The sequence below is a fragment of the Ranitomeya imitator genome, chromosome 6 (genome assembly GCF_032444005.1).
Source record: "Ranitomeya imitator isolate aRanImi1 chromosome 6, aRanImi1.pri, whole genome shotgun sequence".
Lineage (NCBI taxonomy): Eukaryota > Metazoa > Chordata > Amphibia > Anura > Dendrobatidae > Ranitomeya > Ranitomeya imitator.
Window position 1 is genome coordinate 404,831,049 of NC_091287.1, and position 20,423 is coordinate 404,851,471.

The following is a 20,423-nucleotide window of genomic DNA, read 5'->3' on the forward strand; positions in this document are numbered from 1 at the left end:
GTTCTGGGATTTTTGCTCACTGTTCTTGTGATCATTCTGACCCCACGGGGTGGGATTTTGCGTGGAGCCCCAGATCGAGGGAGATTATCAGTGGTCTTGTATGTCTTCCATTTTCTAATTATTGCTCCCACTGTTGATTTCTTCACTCCAAGCTGGTTGGCTATTGCAGATTCAGTCTTCCCAGCCTGGTGCAGGGCTACAATTCTGTTTCTGGTGTCCTTTGACAGCTCTTTGGTCTTCACCATAGTGGAGTTTGGAGTCAGACTGTTTGAGGGTGCGCACAGGTGTCTTTTTATACTGATAACAAGTTTAAACAGGTGCCATTACTACAGGTAATGAGTGGAGGAAAGAGGAGACTCTTAAAGAAGAAGTTACAGGTCTGTGAGAGCCAGAAATCTTGATTGTTTGTTTCTGACCAAATACTTATTTTCCACCATAATATGCAAATAAAATGATAAAAAAAACAGACAATGTGATTTTCTGGATTTTTTTTTTCTCAGTTTGTCTCCCATAGTTGAGGTCTACCTATGATGTAAATTACAGACGCCTCTCATCTTTTTAAGTGGTGGAACTTGCACTATTGCTGACTGACTAAATACTTTTTTGCCCCACTGTATGCGGAAAATTCCGCTCAAGCGCTGCGATTTATTTTCCGCAGCATGTCAATTCTTTGTGCGGATTCTGCAGCGTTTTACACCTGTTCTATAATTGGAATCCGGAGGTGCAAAAACACAGGTGAAATGCGCACAAAAACTGCACTAAATCCGCATGTAAAATTCAGGGCGTTTTACCTGCGGATTTTGCAGAATCCTTGCGGAAAAATCCGCAATGGAGTCCGCAACGTGTGCACATAGTCTTACAATTGTGACCACTGTCCCTTTGTAAGGTAATAACTCTGGAACGTTCCAATGGATCCTGGTGATTCTGAGACTGTTTTTTTCCTGACATATTGTACTTAATATTAGTGGTAAAATTTCTTCAATATGACGTGCGTTTGTGTAAAAACAAAAAAAACAGAAAATTGGCAAAAATTTGGGAAATTTTAAAACTTTTAACCCCTTTACCCCCAAGGGTGGTTTGCACGTTAATGACCAGGCCAATTTTTACATTTCTGACCACTGTCTCTTTATGAGGTTATAACTCCGAAATGCTTCAACGGATCTTAGCGATTCTGAGACTGTTTTCTTGTAACATATTGTACTTCATGATAGTGCTAAAATTTCTTCGATATAACTTGCGTTTATTTGTGAAAAAAACGGAAATTTGGCGAAAATTTAGAAAATTTCGCAATTTTCCAACTTTGAATTTTTATTCTGTTAAACCAGAGAGTTATGTGACACAATATAGTTAATAAATAACATTTCCCACATGTCTACTTTACATCAGCACAACTTTGGAAACAAAATTTTTTTTTTCTAGGAAGTTATAAGGGTTAAAATTTGACCAGCAGTTTCTCATTTTTACAACAAAATTTACAAAACCATTTTTTTTAGGGACCACCTAACATTTGAAGTCATTTTGAGGGGTCTATATGGCAGAAAATACCCAAAAGTGACACCATTCTAAAAACTGCACCCCTCAAGGTGCTCAAAACCACATTCAAGAAGTTTATTAACCCTTCAGGTGATTCACAGCAGCAGAAGCAACATGGAAGGAAAAAATTAACATTTAACTTTTTAGTCACAAAAATGATCTTTCAGCAATAATCTTTTTAATTTCCCAAGGGTAAAAAGAGAAAATGGACCTCAAAAGTTGTTGTCCAATTTGTCATGAGTACGCTGATACCCCACATGTGAGGGGGAACCACTTTTTGGGCGCAAGGCAGGGCTCAGAAGGAAAGGAGCGTCGTTTGACATTTTCAAGCTAAAATTGGCTGGAATTAAGATCGGACGCCATGTCGAGTTTGGCGAGCCCCGGATGTGCCTAACCAGTGGAAACCCCCCACAAGTGACCCCATTTTGGAAACTAGACCCCCTAAGGAACTTATCTAGATGTGTTGTGAGCACTTTTATCCCCCAGGTGCTTCACAAAAGTTTATAATGCCCAGGCGTGAAAATAAAAAATTCTATTTTTTCCCACAAAAATGATCTTCTGGTCCCCAATTTTTAATTTTCCCAAGTGTAACAGGAGAAATTGGACCCCAAAACTTCTTGTCCAATTTGTCCTGAGTACGCTGATACCCCATATGTGGGGAGGAACTACTGTTTGGGCACACGTTTGGGCTCGAAAGGGAACTAGTGACTGTTTGGAATGCAGACTTTGATGGAATGTTCTGCGGGCATCATGTTCCGTTTGCAGAGCCCCTGATGTGCCTAAACAGTAGAAACCCCCACAAGTGACCCCATATTGGAAACTGTACCCCCTAAGGAACTTATCTAGGTGTGTGGTGAGAATTTTGAACCCCCACGTGCTTCACTAAAGTTTGTAATGCCCAGGTGTGAAAATAAACAAAATCCTATTTTTTCCCACAAAAATGATCTTTTAGTCCCCAATTTTTAATTTTCCCAAAGGTAACAGGAGAAATTGGACATCAAAAGTTGTTGTCCAAATTGTCCTGATTACACTGGTATGCCATATGTGGGAAAAAACTGTTTAGGCACACGTTGGGGCTCGAAAGGGAAGTAGTGACGTTTTGGAATGCAGACTTTGATGAAATGGTCTGCGGTCGTCATGTTCCGTTTGCAGAGCCCCTGATGTGCCTAAACAGTAAAAAAAAAAAAACCACAAGTGACATCATTTTGGAACCTAGACCCCCCTCACCCCCAAGGAACTTATCTAGATGTGCCCCCTTTTTGGAACTAATGTACGCTTTCCTGTAAAGTAAATTAGTAGTGCATGAAGGTGTGGTACAATTTGAAGCAATCCTTCATACACAGGCCAGGTTTGTTGGGGCAGGTGTCGCATTGATAAATGGTGTCCTTGCGTATTCCCCTTTTGTAACACACTCGGCACCTTTTTTGCGGCTTACCTTTTCTACTGGTTGGCGGGACCACCCCCGGAAAATGCTGGCCTGGTACGATACGAGCACCTTCAGTTCCGGAAGTACTGGGACCCTCTCCTTCCGGAGTGCCAAATATCAGGGCCTTAACCACTACCTCCTGGAACTGAAGGTACGACGTATCGGTGTGGCGTGCACATCGTAACAGCAGGAAAGCGTTGAGCATTGCCATTTGTACAGTGTGCACGGCCACCTTTTTGTACCACACCTTGGCCTTTCTCAAAGCACTGTACGGTTGGAGGAGTTGATCAGAGAGATCAACGCCCCCCATGCTTTTGTTGTACCCCAGTACACAGTCCGGTTTGAAGACCTGTGTGGAGGTACCCCGTACAGTGCTGAGGGCGCTGCCATCACCGTGTATGGTGGTCAAGAGAAGGACATCCCTCTTGTTCTTGTACTTGACCACCAGCAGGTGGTCGCTACATTGGGCCTTGCTCTCACCTTTCCTGAGCATCTGCCGAAGTAGCGTCTTTGGGAGGCCTCTCTGATTTTTGCGGACAGTACCGCAGGCTGCGGTACCTCGCGCAGAGAGGGATTTGTAGAGTGGGATGCTGGTATAAAAGTTATCAGTATAGAGGTGATAACCTTTATCCAGCAGTGGGTGCACCAAATCCCACGCTATCTTCCCACTCACTCCCAGGACAGGAGGACACTCAGGGGGTTCAATCCTGCTGTCCTTCCCTTCATACACTCTAAACCTGTGGATGTACCCTGAGACACTCTCACACAGCTTGTAGAGTTTGATTCCGTACCTGGACCTTTTGTTGGGCAGGTATTGACGGAATCCGAGCCGCCCCTTAAAATGGACCAAGGACTCATCCACGCAGATGTCCGTTTTGGGCACGTACACTTCAGAAAACTTTTTGTTGAAGTGTTCGATGACCGGCCGAACTTTGATCAGACGGTCAAAGTTGGGGTCATCTCATGCGGGACACTGTGCATTATCGGAATAATGCAGGAATTTATGGATGGCCTCAAAACGTTTCCGAACCATGACCATTCGGAACACTGGAGTGTTATATAAAATATCTACACTCCAATATTGCCGAATTTCTGGCTTCTTCACGATCCCCATGTGGAGGACCAGGCCCCAAAACTGCATCCTTTCAACTGCGTCTACAGGAGACCAGTTGGAAAATGATGTACCAGGGTTTTGCTCCAAAAATTGACGAGCATACAAATTAGTTTGCTTCACCATGAGGTTAATAAAATCCTCAGAGAAAAAGACTTTGAAAAAGTCTGTTTCTGTGAGGCCCGCGGTGTCAAACTTGATTCCTGATTCTGCCACAAAATCAGGAATCAGTGGCTCGTAATTTTCGGGGGGCGAGGTCCATATAGGGTCCGCAGTGGGGAGCGCTGGTTCAGGAGTGGTGTGGGCTGCCTCATCTTCTGTCCTGGGGCGTATGAGTGGCGGTTCCGCAGGACCCGAGGAGGAAGATGAGGAGTAAGAGGAGGAGGAGGAAGAAGAGGATGAAGAATCAGAAAAGTAAAGAAAAGTGGGATCCTCTCCTTCGCTATCAGTGTCGGAGGCAAGGAAAGCGTATGCCTCCTCCAATGAATAGCGCTGTTGGGACGAGCGGGACATTTTTGTGTGAATATGGTGATTGGGTGCACTTTATTGTTAACTGTATGTGTGGGGGGATAGTGATTTGTGCAAACTTATCTGAAAAGAAAATGCTAAAAGGAGAAGAAAAACCTGTAAAAAGAAAAGTCTAAAACAGCAGGTCCAGCTCTGATCAGTGAACTGTTTCACTTATCAAAATTTGGCCGCTGCTTGATGTGCGCACAAGGGTCGGGCAAGAGGAAGGGGGGGAGGAAAACGGCAGGCACAAACTCTGATAAGTGAACTGCGTCACTTATCAAAGTTTGGCGGCTGCGGGATGTGTGTACGGAGGTTTTGCAAAAGGGCTGATGGAAAAAAGCGAGCGCGAGAGTTGATCGGTGAACTGCGTCACCAATCAACGCTCGGCGGCTGTTAAATGGGCGCATGGAAGAAGGTGCAAAGGGGGGTAAAAAGAGGGGGAAGGGAGATGGGGGTGGATGTGGGGATTGGGCAGGGATCAGTGATTAAAACGTACGGTAGTAGTCAGGTGGCGAAAAGGGGGGATGGAAAAAAAAAAGGAAAACGGCAGGCACAAACTCTGATAAGTGAACTGCGTCACTTATCAAAGTTTGTTGACTGCGGGATGTGTGTGCGGAGTTGGCGCAACGGGGGTGAGGGAAAAAAGCGAGCGTTGATCGGTGAACGTCACCAATCAACGCTCGGCGGCTACTAAATGTGTGCACAGAGGTGGCACAAATGGGGGTGGAGGGGGTAAAAAGGGGGAAGGGGGGATTGGGGTGGATGAACGGGGATTGGGGTGGATGAACGGGGATTGGGCAGGGATCAGGGATAAAACTTACGTTTAGTTGTCTTCTTTCTTTAGCAGGGATTGTGGTGCTACAGGCTGCTGTGGCACCACAATACCCAGCACAGCAGGTAGATCCAGCAGGGAGATCAAGCCAGGAGATCCAGCAGTATGACCACTCTGTAGGAATCCTCAGCTAGAGTGAGGACCCCTGCAGAGCGGTCATACACAGGTCAGGCAGGTGACAGACAGGTCACAGAGCGGTCATGCTGCTGCTGTGACCTGTCATTGGTGGGATCGACCATAACATCGATCCCACCAATCAGAGCTTTCCTGGTGACCTGGCTGTGATCTGCCTAGGATCGGAGCTGTTCTCGCCGTTCCTAGGCAGGTCACAGCCAGGTCACCTGCAGGGCACAGAGCGGTCACAGCGTGATCGCCGCTGTGCCCTGTGATTGGCGCGATCGACGATGACATCGATCGCGCCAATCGGCTCCTGCAGGCCCTGCTGGGCCTGTACTATGGTCCATCCTAGGATCGGTGCTATTAGAGCACCGATCCACGCAGGTTCCGGCAGGGCACAGCGCGGTAATACCGTGCGGTGCCCTGCGATTGGCGCGATCGATGCGATCGCGCCAATCCGGGGTGTTCTTGCCGGTGCCTAGCGTTGCCAGGCACCGGACTTAGGATCGAGTACATCGGTACTCGATCCTAGCCTGTGAACTCATTGTTTCAGCCGCTCCAATTGGCTGAAACAATGAGAATGGCTGTGATTGGCTGTTCAGAATTGAACAGTCAATCACAGCGATCGAGAGGGTGGGTGGGCGGCGACAATGCCCTGGATGCCGAGGCCATCTTCCCCCAGGTAATATGGCGTCGGAATTTTAATGCGATCACCGCGACTTAAGTCGCGGTATCGCATTAAAGGGCATGACGTACTATCCCGTCGAGGGTCAGATAGACCCAGGGCACCTCGACGGGATAGTACATCGAAGGTCACAGAGGGGTTAATTTTTATGCCCTTAATTCAGACAAATATGTCACACAAAATAGTTCATAAATAACATTTCCCACATGTCTACTTTACATCAGCACAATTTTTTTTCATTAGGAAATTATAAGGGTTAAAAGTTGACTAGCAATTTCTCATTTTTACAGCAAAATTTACAAAACCATTTTTTTAGGAACCACCTCACATTTGAAGTCACTTTGAGGGGTCTATATGACAGAAAATACTCAAAAGTGATACCATTTTAAAAACTGCACCCCTCAAGCTGATCAAAACCACATTCAAGAAGTTTATTAACCCTTCAGGAGCATCACAGGAATTAATGGAATGTGAATGAAAAATATGAACAATTAACTAAAGCAATCTTTCATACACATGCAGGGTTTATTGGGGCAGGTGCGCATTGATAAATGGTGTCTTATTCCCCTTTTGTAACACACTTGGCACCTCTTTTGCGACTTGCCTTTTTTCCACTTTGAGGGACCTTCCCTGGGAAAATGTTGACCTGGTACGATATGAGCACCTTCAGTTCCGGAAGTACTGGGGCCCGCTCGTTCCTGGTCTTCAAAGATTAAGGCCTTGATCACTACCTCCTGGAACTGAAGGTACGATGTGCATGGCCAGCTTCTTGTACCACACCTTGGCCTTTTTGAAAGCACTGTAAGACTGGAGGAGTTCATCAGAAGCCCCCCATGTTTTTGTTGTACCCCAGTACACAGTCCGGTTTGCTGACCTGTGCAGAGGTACCTCGTACAGTGCGGAGGGTGCACCCATCACCATGTATGGTGGTCAAGAAAAAGACATTACTTTGTACTTGACCACCAGCAGGTGGTCACTACATTGGGCTCTGCTGCCACCCCCTTCTGAGCATGTGCCTAATTAGCTTTTTCAGGAGGCCACTCTGATTTTTGCGGACAGTACCGCAGTCTGCGGTACCTTGCGCAGAGAGATATTTGAAGAGTGGGATGCTGATATAAAAGTTATCCACGTAGAGGTGATAACCTTTTTCCAGCAATGGGTGCACTAAATCCCACACAATTTTCCCACTCGCTCCTAGGACAGAGGGGGCATTCAAGGGGTTCAATCCGGGTGTCCTTCGCTTCATAAACTCTAAACCTGTGGGTGTACCCTGAGGTACTCTCACACAGCTTATCGAGTTTCATTCCGTATCTGGCCCTCTTACTGGGCAGGTACTGACGGAATTTGAGCCGCCCCTTGAAATGAATTAGGCCGGTTTCACATTAGCGTTTTGAGGAGCTGCGGAGGGCTGCGGACTTCCTCCGTGAAGCCCCGCCCTCGGCCGCACCTCCGCCCTAGCTCTGCCTTCTTCTGCATGTGGCCTACGTACCTATCTTTAATATTAGGTACGCAGGTCGTGCCGCTATATGCGGATGCTTCCGCATGCGTCGTTTTGACGTTGTGGCGACCAGCGTAGGACGCAGCTTGTAGCTATTTTTTTTCTCCGCATCGTCAAACCGACGCATGCGGAAGCATCCGCATACAGCGGCACGACCTGCGTACCTAATGTTAAAGATAGGTACGCAGGCCGCATGCAGAAGTAGGCAGAGCTAGCCGCGGAGGCGCGGCCGAGGGATGGGCTTCACGGAGGAAGTCCGCAGCCCTCAGCAGCTCCTCAAAACGCTAGTGTGAAACTGGCCTTAGGGACTCATCCATGCAGATGTCCCTTTGGGGTATGTACACTTCTTCAAACTTTTTGTTGAAGTGTTCAATGACCGGCCGAACTGGGGTCATCTCGGGAGAACACGTGCATTATCGGTATAATGCAGGAATATGTGGATGGCCTCAAAACATGTCCGGGCCATGACCATTCGGAACACTGGAGTATTGTATAAAACATCAACACTCCAATATTGCCAAAGTTCTGGCTTCTTCAAGATCCCCATGTGAAGGACCAGGCCCCAAAACGGCATCATTTCATCTGCATCTACAGGAGACCAGTTAGAAAATGATGAATCGGGGTTTTCTGTCAAAAATTGATGAACGTACAGATTATTTTGGACGACCATGAGGTTAAAAAAAAATCCTCAAAAAAAGTTCTGTGAAGCCCGTGGTGTGAAACTTGATTCCTGATTGTGCCACAAAATCAGGTATCTGCAGCTCATAATTTTTGGGAGGTGAGGTCCATACGGGGTTAGTAATGGGAGGCGCTTGTTCACCTTCTGTCCTGGGACGTCTGCATAGCTGTTCAGCAGCACCTGAGGAGGAGAAGAACAAATCTGAAAAATAAAGAAATGTGGGATCCTGTCCCTTGCTATCAGTGTCAGGGGCAAGGAATTGTATGTCTCCTCCACTGAATAGCGCTTTTGGGACGAACCGGATGACATTTTTTTTTAACCCCTTTTACGCCTTTTAACGGCAGCCGCTAAGGGTACTTAAACCACAGCGCCGTTAATTAACGGCGCTGTGGAAAAAGTAAATAGCGCCCCCCAGAGTCCGATTTTCTCCGGGGTCTCGGCTGCCCAAGGTAGCCGAGACCTGTTATGAACAGGTAATTCAGAACCACAATGGACCTTGAAGTTCAGAGCACACAAGGTGACCTGACATTTACCAAAAACATAGGACAAGCTCTGAGACGTGGAAACTCTGCTGACCGCAATCCCTAATCCTAACACCCCACACTAGAGGTAGCCGTGGATTGCGCCTAACGCTCCCTATGCAACTCGGCACAGCCTGAGAAACTAACTAGCCCTGAAGATAGAAAAATAAGCCTACCTTGCCTCAGAGAAATTCCCCAAAGGAAAAGGCAGCCCCCCACATATAATGACTGTGAGAAAAGATGAAATACAAACACAGAGATGAAATAGATTCAGCAAAGTGAGGCCCGACTTACTGAATAGACCGAGGATAGGAAAGATAGCTTTGCGGTCAACACAAAAACCTACAAACAACCACGCAGAGGGGCAAAAAGACCCTCCGCACCGACTAATGGTACGGAGGTGCTCCCTCTGCGTCTCAGAGCTTCCAGCAAGCAAGAAAAAACCAATATAGCAAGCTGGACAGAAAATATAGCAAACAAAAATAACACAAGCAGAACTTAGCTTATGCAGGATAGAGAGGCCACAGGAACGATCCAGGAGGAAGCAAGACCAATACTAAAACATTGACTGGAGGCCAGGATCAAAGCACCAGGTGGAGTTAAATAGAGCAGCACCTAACGACTTAACCTCATCACCTGAGGAAGGAAACTCAGAAGCCGCAGTACCACTCTCATCCACCAAAGGAAGCTTATAGACAGAACCAGCCGCAGTACCACTCACGACCACAGGAGGGAGCTTGGCCACAGAATTCACAACAGAGACCCCAGAGAACATGATTCGGGGTGTTTTTAACCGACCCCGCATTTGCGATCGCCGGTAATTAATCGTTTACCGGCGATCGCAAAAAAAAAACAACGCGATCTCTTTTTAATTTCTCTGTCCTCCGATGTGATCGCACATCAGAGGACAGAGAAAAGGGGTCCCAGATAGCCTCCCGATACTCACCTATCTCCCCCGGTGCTCCTCGTGGCTCCCGGTGGGCGCCGCCATCTTCAAAATGGCGGGCGCAGTGCGCCTGCCGGCCGGCACCGGGAGGATCTTTGGGGTCTCGGCTGCCAGGGGTAGCCGATACCCCAAAGGACATGATTGGGGTCGGTTTTACCGACCCCTGTTTTGCGATCGCCGGTAATTAACTGTTTACCGGCGACCGGAAAAAATTCTCTGTCCTCTGATGTGATCGCACATCATAGGACAGAGAAATAGGGGGATTCGGGGACCCTATTATACTTACCGGTGTCCCTGGATCCTCCTGCTGCTCCTCCTGACTGCCGGGGAAAAGAAAATGGCGGGCGCATGCGCAGTGCGCCCACCATCTATCGCCATCTGCCGGCCGACAGGAGAAGAGCAGTTGGGGCTAAAATTAGGGTTAGGGTTAGGGTCAGGGCTAGGGTTAGGGCTAGGGTTAGGGTTGGGGCTAAATTTAGGGTTAGGGTTGGGGCTAAATTCAGGGTTAGGGTTCTTTCACACTTACGTCGGTACGGGGCCGTCGCAATGCGTCGGCCCGACATACCGACGCACGTTGTGAAAATTGTGCACAACGTGGGCAGCAGATGTAGTTTTTCAACGCATCCGCTGCCCAATCTATGTCCTGGGGAGGAAGGGGGGGGAGTTACGGCCACACATGCGCGGTCAGAAATGGCGGACGCGACATACAAAAAAACATTACATTGAACGTTTTTTGTGCCGACGGTCCGCCAAAACACAACTGATCCAGTGCACGACGGACGCGACGTGTGGCCATCCGTCACGCTCCGTCGGCAATACAAGTCTATGGGCAAAAAAACGCATCCTGCGGGCACATTTGGAGGATCCGTTTTTTGTCCAAAATGACGGATTGCGACGGATGCCAAACGACGCAAGTGTGAAAGTAGCCTTAGGGTTGGGGCTAAAGTTAGGGCTAGGGTTGGGGCTAAAGTTAGGGTTAGATTTGGGGTTAGGGTTTGGATTAGAGTTGATATTAGGGTTAGGGTTGGCATTAGGGTTACGCTTGGGATTAGGGTTTGGTTTGGGATTAGGGTTAAGGTTAGGGTTGTGATTAGGGGTGTATTGGGATTAGGGTTAGGTTTGAGGTTAGGGTTGAGATTAGGATTAGGGGTGTGTTGGATTTAGGGTTTTGATTAGGGTTATGGTTGACATTAGGGTTGTTTTGGGGTAGGGGTTGTGATTATCGTTAGGGTTAGTGATTAGGATTATGGATCGAGTTGGGATTAGGGTTAGGGGTGTGTTGGGGTTAGGGTTGGAGCTAGAATTGGGGGGTTTCCACTGTTTAGTTACATCAGGGGGTCTCCAAACACGACAGCCAATTTTGCGCTCAAAAAGTCAAATGGTGCTCCCTCCCTTCTGAGCTCTGCCGTGCGCCCAAACAGTGGGTTACCCCCACATATGGGGAATCCGCGTACTCGGGATAAATTGGACGACAACTTTTGGGTCCAATTTCTCCTGTTACCCTTGTGAAAATAAAAACTTGGGGGCTACAATATCTTTTTTGTGGAAAAAAAAATATTTTTTATTTTCACGACTGCATTCTAAACTTCTGTAAAGCACTTGGGCATTCAAAGTTCTCACCACACATCTAGATAAGTTCCATGGGGGGTCTAGTTTCCAAAATGGGGTCACTTGTGGGGGGTTTCCACTGTTTAGGCACATCAGGGGCTCTCCAAACGCGACATGGCGTCCAATCTCAATTCCAGACAATTCTACATTGAAAAAGTAAAACGGCACTCCTTCTCTTCCAAGCTCTGCGGTGCGCCCAAACAGTGGTTTACCCCCACATATTGGGTATCGACGTACTCAGGAGAAATTGCACTACAACTTTTGTGGTCTAATTTCTCCTGTTACCCTTGTGAAAATAAAAATTTGGGGGCAAAAAGATCATTTTTGTAGAAAAAATGCGATTTTTTTTTTTTTTTTTTTTTTTTTTTTTTTTTTTTTTTCACCCAGAACCAAACCAAAGAATGGTAGCCGTGCGGCACTAGAACCACAATTTTTCACAGGTGTGTGGAAAAGCGGCGGCAGCGGCGGCTGCAGCACTATCCAGAAAAAACAGCTCGGGGTGGTGCTCACAGAACAATCCACAGAGGACCAAAGGCTTCACTGACGGTATATCAGAAAAGAAAGTATGGCACTCACCCCTGGAGATGCTGTGATGAAGTCCTTTTTATTCGGTCGTCCATGACAGCACTACGGAGAGAGGGGATCCGCCCTTCAGGAACAGGAAACCTACAGATACATAAGGGCGGCACCTCTCCCCACGCATCAGTTGGTTTCCTGTTCCTGGAGGACAGGATTCCCTACAGATTTTTCTTCAGTCACCTATCAAGCACCCAGGCCGGCTGTCCGACCCAGGTAGCGAGGGGGTCTCCTACCTCGGGCAGTGCGGGTCCCTGGAAGCGCCACGGTGGGCCCGGGTAGGGCTCCACGACAGTGAGCGGTGCAGTGGGGAGCAGCGTCCGGAGGAGGTCTGTCTCTGTGGCTGGCGAAGGTGAGTATATCTCCCCCACCCCCCGGTCCTTTCGCTCTCCCGTGCCCCGGTCCTCCCTACCTCTGGCTCCTATCCGTGCGGCGCGGACTTCCCGGTGTGCCCCTCTGCGCTCCTTTGGGGGGGGCGGGTCCGGGGGTCGGGCGCCGGCTTCGGCCGGTATCGCCGCTGTGCTGGCCATGTGCGGTGTAGCGGCGTGTGGCTGGGAGATCCGGCGGCGCCGGCCTCCGGGCTCTTCCCTGAGCGCTCCGGCGTTACCGGAAGTGACGCGAGGGGGGGCGGAGCCAGGACCGGAAGTTAGACGCCGGCCGGCTTCGCTGGGGATACCGCTGTCCTGCATGCGGTGGGAGCGGCGGGGGGGGGGAGCGTTCAGGGGCGGGGGAGGGTCGAGCATGGTCCGGGGCAGGGGGGGGATTGATTAGGCTGGCCATGCACACCTGCACATGTTCCGGATGGGGGAGGGCTATATATGGCCAATTACACTGCTGCAGAGCTGCTGATAGCATCTACAGCTATGGAGGTGCCAGAAGCTGCCGGTGACCTGCTGGAGCAAGGGGACAGATCCTCGGAGGCAAATACCCAGCAGAAGACCCGCGGGCGCAGTGCTCAGGCCAGTCGCAGATCAAGACAGAAGGATCTGGACCGACCCCCCAGTAATCCGGTACCTACCGCTACTGCCTGGGTAAGAGATCTTCGTGAATGTACCCTGATGCAGTCTTTCCTATGTTTATTTCCGTAGGGGAAAAAGAGCGCTGGTAAATCAAAAAACAAGGAGTGCGCGCTATGCGCTTGCCCTTTGCCAGACGCCTACCCTAAGAGACTTTGTCAGTCGTGTGTGCGGCAGACGGTAGGAAATAGATAAATGGGATACTATATAGCGGTAGCACCAGAGGAAATTACATAGCCTTTTTTCTCCGCTCCCATAGGTGGCGGAGGAGTCTCCCGATTTCACATCAAATCTTAGGGAGATTATCAGGAAGGAGGTGAAGGATTCCCTGAAATCCCTATCCCGGGGGGAGCCTTCCAAAAGGAGAAGGGAGCCTAGCGCCTCAAATTCGGATTCATCTGTTGGCCCAAGTAGGGAGAATGATTCAGACGCCTCTGTCTCCTCAGCGTCCTCTTCGGAAGAAGAGTCTAACCGGTTCTGTTTCCCATTGGACCAAATGGACAAACTGATTAAATCAGTTAGATCCACTATGGGGGTGGCGGATGAAAGACCAGAATTGTCAGCCCAGGACTTAATGTTTGGCGGCCTAGACCCTAAAAAACGTAGGTCTTTTCCGCTCAATGACAAGGTCCAAAACCTCATTAAAAAAGAATGGAAGAAGCCAGAGAAAAAAGGCTCTTTTCCACCGGCCTTTAAACGAAGATACCCCTTTGAGGACCCCATGGTGAACACATGGGATAAGGCACCAAAATTAGACGCGGCGGTGTCTAAGGCATCCAAAAAATCTTCTATCCCCTTTGATGACATGGCTTCCCTAAAGGATCCTCTAGATAAAAAGGCTGACTCGTTCCTTAAAGGGACATGGGAAATGTCGGCTGGTGCCTTGAGACCGGCGGTAGCTGCGACATGCGCAGCCAGATCAATGATGGTCTGGCTAGATCAGCTGGGGTCTAAATTGGAAGAAGGTGTTTCCAGAGATTCCATGTTGAAATTCCTGCCAACAATCCAAAATGCTGCTGCCTTTCTCGCAGATGCTTCTGCGGATTCCGCAAGAATGGCGGCTAGAGCGGCAGGACTATCGAACGCAGCACGCAGGGCCCTATGGCTGAAATGTTGGCCGGGTGACCTTCAGTCCAGATCTCGCCTGTGCTCCATCCCATGTGAAGGGGAATACCTGTTTGGACCAGTCCTAGATGAGCTGCTAGAGAAAGCCGGAGATGAGAAGAAGAAGTTTCCTAATCTTCCAACTACTTCTTACCGGCGCCCCTTCGCAGGGAAAAGATTCTTTCGGAGGAGACCGGCCAGAGATCAGAGCAGATGGGACGAGAAAAAGAAGAGAGGTACTGGGTTCATGTTTGGTGGAGGACGTCAGGAGCCACCCCGTGAAGTCAAAAAACCACCCCAATGACTAGTCGCCCCGGTGGGAGGTAGACTATCTGCCTTCTACCTGGCCTGGTCCAAGATCTCCAGTAGTGATTGGATTTTGGGGTTGATGGCTACGGGTCTGCGGCTAGAATTCTCCTCTATCCCTCAGAACTTCTTCAGAGTCACCCCTCTCAGATCCTCTCCAGCGGAACAGGCGGCCCTGGAAGCGGAAGTTCACGATCTGCTCAATAAAAATGTCTTATCCGAGGTTCCGGAAGGAGAACAGGGTAGTGGTTTCTACTCTCCTCTATTCCTAATAAGTAAACCAGACGGCTCCTTCAGAACAATTATCAACCTTAGAGCGCTGAATAATTTTCTGACCATTCAACCATTTAAAATGGAAACTATTAATACCGCAATAAAGTTGCTGTTTAAAAACTGCTTTATGGTAGTATTGGATTTGAAGGACGCCTATTACCATATCCCTATTTATGCAGGTCACCAACGATACCTGAGGGTGGCGGTACGATTGGATGGGGTAATAAGACACTTCCAGTATAGGGCCCTTCCCTTTGGGATTTCAGTCGCCCCTCGGGTATTTACCAAGGTAATGGCGGAAGTTATGGCACACCTTCATGAGTCCAACATTCTAATAATCCCCTACCTGGACGATCTCCTTATCGTAGGTAAAACGGCGGATCACTGTCTAGAACAGTTACATAAAGTGATGTCGGCTCTAGAGCGTCTGGGGTGGATGCTAAACATTAAAAAATCACGGTTACAGCCCATGACGGTGCAGCGATTTTTAGGCCTGACCCTGGATTCCCAGGTTCAGGAATGCCGTTTGCCTCAAGAAAAAATTAATCGCCTGTACCTTCAGGTGCTGAATGCCTCAAAAAACCCCACCATGTCCCTACGAAGAGCCATGTCTCTGTTAGGCTCTCTCTCGTCCTGTATTCCGGCGGTCCGATGGGCTCAGTATCATACGAGGATACTACAGGGCGAGGTACTGTTACATCAAAAAAGGTTGGGAGGAGGTCTAGACAGTCTGCTGACCCTATCCCAAGACACTGTGGTATCCCTCGAGTGGTGGTTAGATCAAAAGAACCTGTCCACAGGGGTCCCCTGGGAGTATAATATAACTCGTATTATCACCTCGGACGCTAGCCCTTCTGGGTGGGGGGCTCACATGGGGGATTCATTGGTCCAGGGGCTTTGGGATCATGATCAGATGGAGATGTCTTCCAATCTAAAGGAGTTAACGGCTGTGGAGCAGGCGGTTAAAACACTCCTTGTCTGTCTACAGGGCCACCACGTGCGGGTATTCTCGGACAATCGAGTCACCGTGGCATACATAAATCACCAAGGCGGGACTCGTTCCAGATCCCTGATGTGTGTAGCAGATCGTCTGTTTCATCTAGCAGAGCAACATCTTCTCTCGTTGACGGCTCTACACATAAAAGGGGCAGAAAACACTACAGCGGATTTCTTAAGTCGCAACACATTAAGGCAGGGAGAGTGGTCCCTGAACAGCACCATCTTCGACCTTATCGTGGAAAGGTGGGGACAACCAGAGGTAGACCTGTTTGCCACAAAAGGAAACAGGAAAGTTGCACAGTTCTGCTCTCTGAACCCCAGAGAAAATCCCCTGTCAGTAGACGCCCTCCTCATAGACTGGAAGTTCAGGCTAGCCTACGCCTTTCCTCCCCTGTCTCTACTTCCTCTGGTGGTGAGGAAAATCAGGAAGGACAAGGCCACAGTGATAGTAATTGCCCCCTTCTGGCCCAGAAGGACGTGGTTTCCATGCCTGAGGGCTATGTCGATATCCGATCCATGGGTCTTGCCAGACATTCCGGATCTCCTATCCCAGGGCCCAGTCTACCATCCTCGAGCGGTTGGCCTTCATCTGACGGCGTGGATTTTGAGCGGGCGCTACTAAAAGATAGGGGGTTCTCGCCAGCCCTCATTTAACACGCTGCTGAAAAGCAGGAAAATGATAACCACAAAAATCTATGTCAGAATCTGGAAGAGGTTTCTTCAGAACTCGGGGGCAACAGCTGGACAGTCAATACCGATTGTCCAGATCTTGGAATTCTTACAAAGGGGGTTAGATATGGGGTTATCCCCAAATACTCTTAAGGTGCAGGTATCAGCCTTGGGGGCCCTCTTTGGCTGCAACATCGCTGAGAATCACTGGGTCAGCAGATTCATCAGGGCAACAAAGCGGTCTAGACCAATTGTGAAGGATAGAGTCATGCCTTGGGACCTGAACCTAGTCCTCTCAGCCTTGACAGAGGCCCCATTTGAGCCAATTACTTCAGCCTCTATTAAAAATCTTTCCCTTAAAGTAGCCTTCCTGGTGGCCATAACATCGGCGCGTAGGATAGGCGACATCCAAGCATTATCCAGGGTTCCCCCTTACATGCAGCTTAGGGATGATAGAGTGATACTATCCCCTGATCCAGCATATCTCCCTAAGGTAGTGTCCAGTTTCCACAGAACACAGGAAATAGTCCTTCCATCTTTCCTCCCCAGTCCTACCAACGATAAGGAGAGGAAGTTACACACCTTAGATGTAAGAAGATGTATCCTGCAGTATCTAGCGGTAACTGATTCCTGGAAGTTAGATAATGCCTTATTCGTGTCCTATCAGGGTAGTAGGAAAGGGCATAGAGCATCGAAGTCTACTCTAGCTAGATGGATCAGGGAGGCTATCTCGCTGGCTTATATCTCAAAGGGCAAGCCGGCGCCTGAAGGTCTTAAAGCGCATTCCACTAGAGCTATGGCGGCTTCGTGGGCGGAAAGATTGGAGGTGTCGATCGACCAGATTTGTAAGGCTGCTACTTGGTCTTCTCCAAACACTTTCTATAACCATTATAGATTGAACCTGGGTGCCTCCTCTGACCTCTCTTTTGGTGTAAGGGTGCTGCAAGCTGTAGTCCCTCCCTAGTTAGTTACTCTCTGTAATGCTCTCCGTAGTGCTGTCATGGACGACCGAATAAAGTCTTAGTTACTCACCGGTTAACGGTGTTTTTCGGAGTCCATGACAGCACCTGTACATACCCTCCCGTCTTCTTAAAGTTCTGGGTGTACACCTCTTCCTTTATTTATATATAATTCACGGGTAGTGAATAGTTAATATTGTATTATTGTTTATTGTGTATGCTATTAACCTTGGTGGTCCTCTTATGCTCTGTAAACCAACTGATGCGTGGGGAGAGGTGCCGCCCTTATGTATCTGTAGGTTTCCTGTTCCTGAAGGGCGGATCCCCTCTCTCCGTAGTGCTGTCATGGACTCCGAAAAACACCGTTAACCGGTGAGTAACTAAGACTATTTGCTACGAACAGCAATCTGGTACATATGGAGAGGCGGCAGGACGTGAACAGGAGAGGGTCCTTACCGATTCCCCGCACCCTGATTTCATCACAGCATCTCCAGGGGTGAGTGCCATACTTTCTTTTCTGATATACAGTCAGTGAAGCCTTTTTTATTTTCACGGCTCAACGTTATAAACTTCTGTGAAGCACATGGGGGTTTACCCTTGTAAAAGTAAGAATTTGTGGGCGAAAAGATCATTTTTGTGTAAACAAATGCAATTTTTTTTTTTCACGGCTCTACGTTATAAACTTCTGTGAAGCTCTTGGGGGTTCAAAGTGCTCACCACACATCTAGATAAGTTCCTTAAGGGGTCTAGTTTACAAAATAGTGTCACTTGTGGGGGGTTTCCACTGTTTAGGCACATCAGGGGCTCTCTAAACGTGACATGGCGTCCGATCTCAATTCCAGCCAATTCTGCATTGAAAAAGTCAAACGGCGCTCCTTCACTTCCAAGTTCTGCGGTGCACCCAAACAGTGGTTTACCCCCACATATGGGGTATTGGCGTATTCAGGAGAAATTGCATAACAAAATTTATGGTTACATTTCTGTTTTTACACTTGTGAAAATAAAAAAATGGTTCTGAATTAAAATATTTGCAAAAAAAAGTTAAATGTTCATTTTTTCCTTCCACATTGTTTCAGTTCCTGTGAAGCACGTAAAGGGTTAATAAACTTCTTGAATGTGGTTTTGAGAACCTTGAGGGGTTTAGTTTTTAGAATGGTCTCACACTTCGTTATTTTCTATCATATAGACCCCTCAAAATGACTTCAAATGTGATGTGGTCCCTAAAAAAAAAAAGGTGTTGTAAAAATGAGAAATTGCTGGACAACTTTTAATCCTTATAATTCCCTAACAAAAAAAAATTTTGTTTCCAAAATTGGGCTGATGTAAAGTAGAAATGTGGGAAATGTTATTTATTAACTATTTTTGTGACATATCTCTCTGATTTAACCCCTTCCCGACCTTTGACGCCACGTAGGCGTCATGAAAGTCGGTGCCAATCCGACCCATGACGCCTATGTGGCGTCATGGAAAGATCGCGTCCCTGCAGATCGGGTGAAAGGGTTAACTCCCATTTCACCCGATCTGCAGGGACAGGGGAGTGGTAGTTTAGCCCAGGGGGGGTGGCTTCACCCCCCCCCCCGTGGCTACGATCGCTCTGATTGGCTGTTGAAAGTGAAACTGCCAATCAGAGCGATTTGTAATATTTCACCTATTAAAACTGGTGAAATATTACAATCCAGCCATGGCCGATGCTGCAATATCATCGGCCATGGCTGGAAACACTAATGTGCCCCCACCCCACCGATCATTCCCCCAGCCCTCCAATCTGTCCGGTACACTGCTCCGGCTCCCCTCCGTCCTGTGCTCCGCTCCCCCCGTGCTCTTGTCCGCTCCCCCCAAGCTCCAGTCACCCCCCCTGCACTCCGCTCCACCCCCCGTGCTCCGCTCCACCCCCCCCGTGCTCCGTTCAACCCCCCCCCCGTGCTCCGTTCCACCCCCCCGCGCTCCGATCCACCCCCTCATGCTCCGATCCCCCCCCCCCCCCCGTGCCTCCCCCCACCCCATCATATTTACCGATTCTGCCGGGGTCCGTCCGTCTTCTCCCTGGGCGCCGCCATCTTCCAAAATGGCGGGCGCAGTGCGCCCGCCGAATCTGCCGGCCGGCAGATTCGTTCCAAAGTGCATTTTGATCACTGAGATATAATCTATCACAGTGATCAAAATAAAAAAAATAATAAATGACCCCCCCCTTTGTCACCCCCATAGTTAGGGACAATAAAAAAATAAAGAATTTTTTTTTTCCACTAATGTTAGAATAGGGGTAGGGGTAGGGTTAGAACTAGGGTTAGGGTTAGGGCTAGGGTTAGGGTTTCGGTATGTGCACACGTCTTCTGGTCCTCTGCGGATTTTTCCGCTGCGGATTTGATAAATCCGCATTGCTAAACCGCTGTGGATTTATGGCGGATTTACCGCGTTTTTTTCTGCGCATTTCACTGCGGTTTTACAACTGCGATTTTCTATTGGAGCAGTTGTAAAACCGCTGCGGAATCCGCAGAAACAAGCGACATGCTGCAGAATGTAAACCGCTGCGTTTCCGTGCAGTTTTTCTGCAGCATGTGTACAGCGATTTTTGTTTCCAATAGGTTTACATTGAACTGTAAACTCATTGGAAACTGCTGCGGATCCGCAGCGTTTTCCGCAGCGTGTGCACATACCTTTAGAATTAGGCTATGTGCACACGGTGCGGATTTGGCTGCGGATCCGCAGCGGATTCGCAGCAGTGTTCCATCAGGTTTACAGTACCATGTAAACCTATGGAAAACCAAATCCGCTGTGCCCATGGTGCGGAAAATACCGCGCGGAAACGCTGCATTATATTTTCCGCAGCATGTCAATTCTTTGTGCGGATTCCACAGCGTTTTACACCTGTTCCTCAATAGGAATCCGCAGGTGAAATCCGCACAAAAAGCACTGGAAATCCACGGAAAATCCGCAGGTAAAACGCAGTGCCTTTTACCTACGGATTTTTCAAAAATGATGCTGAAAAATCTCACACGAATCCGCAACGTGGGCACATAGCCTTAGGGTTAGGGTTGGAATTAGGGTTGTGGTTACA

At 48.5% G+C, this 20,423-nt stretch overlaps 1 protein-coding gene across 1 annotated transcript in view; it reads left to right on the forward strand.

The window, feature by feature from the left end:
* TAF4B (TATA-box binding protein associated factor 4b) overlaps nt 1-20,423 on the forward strand; it is a 248,083-nt gene that overhangs the window by 203,714 nt on the left and 23,946 nt on the right. The gene's annotated exons all lie outside the window — the stretch shown is intronic.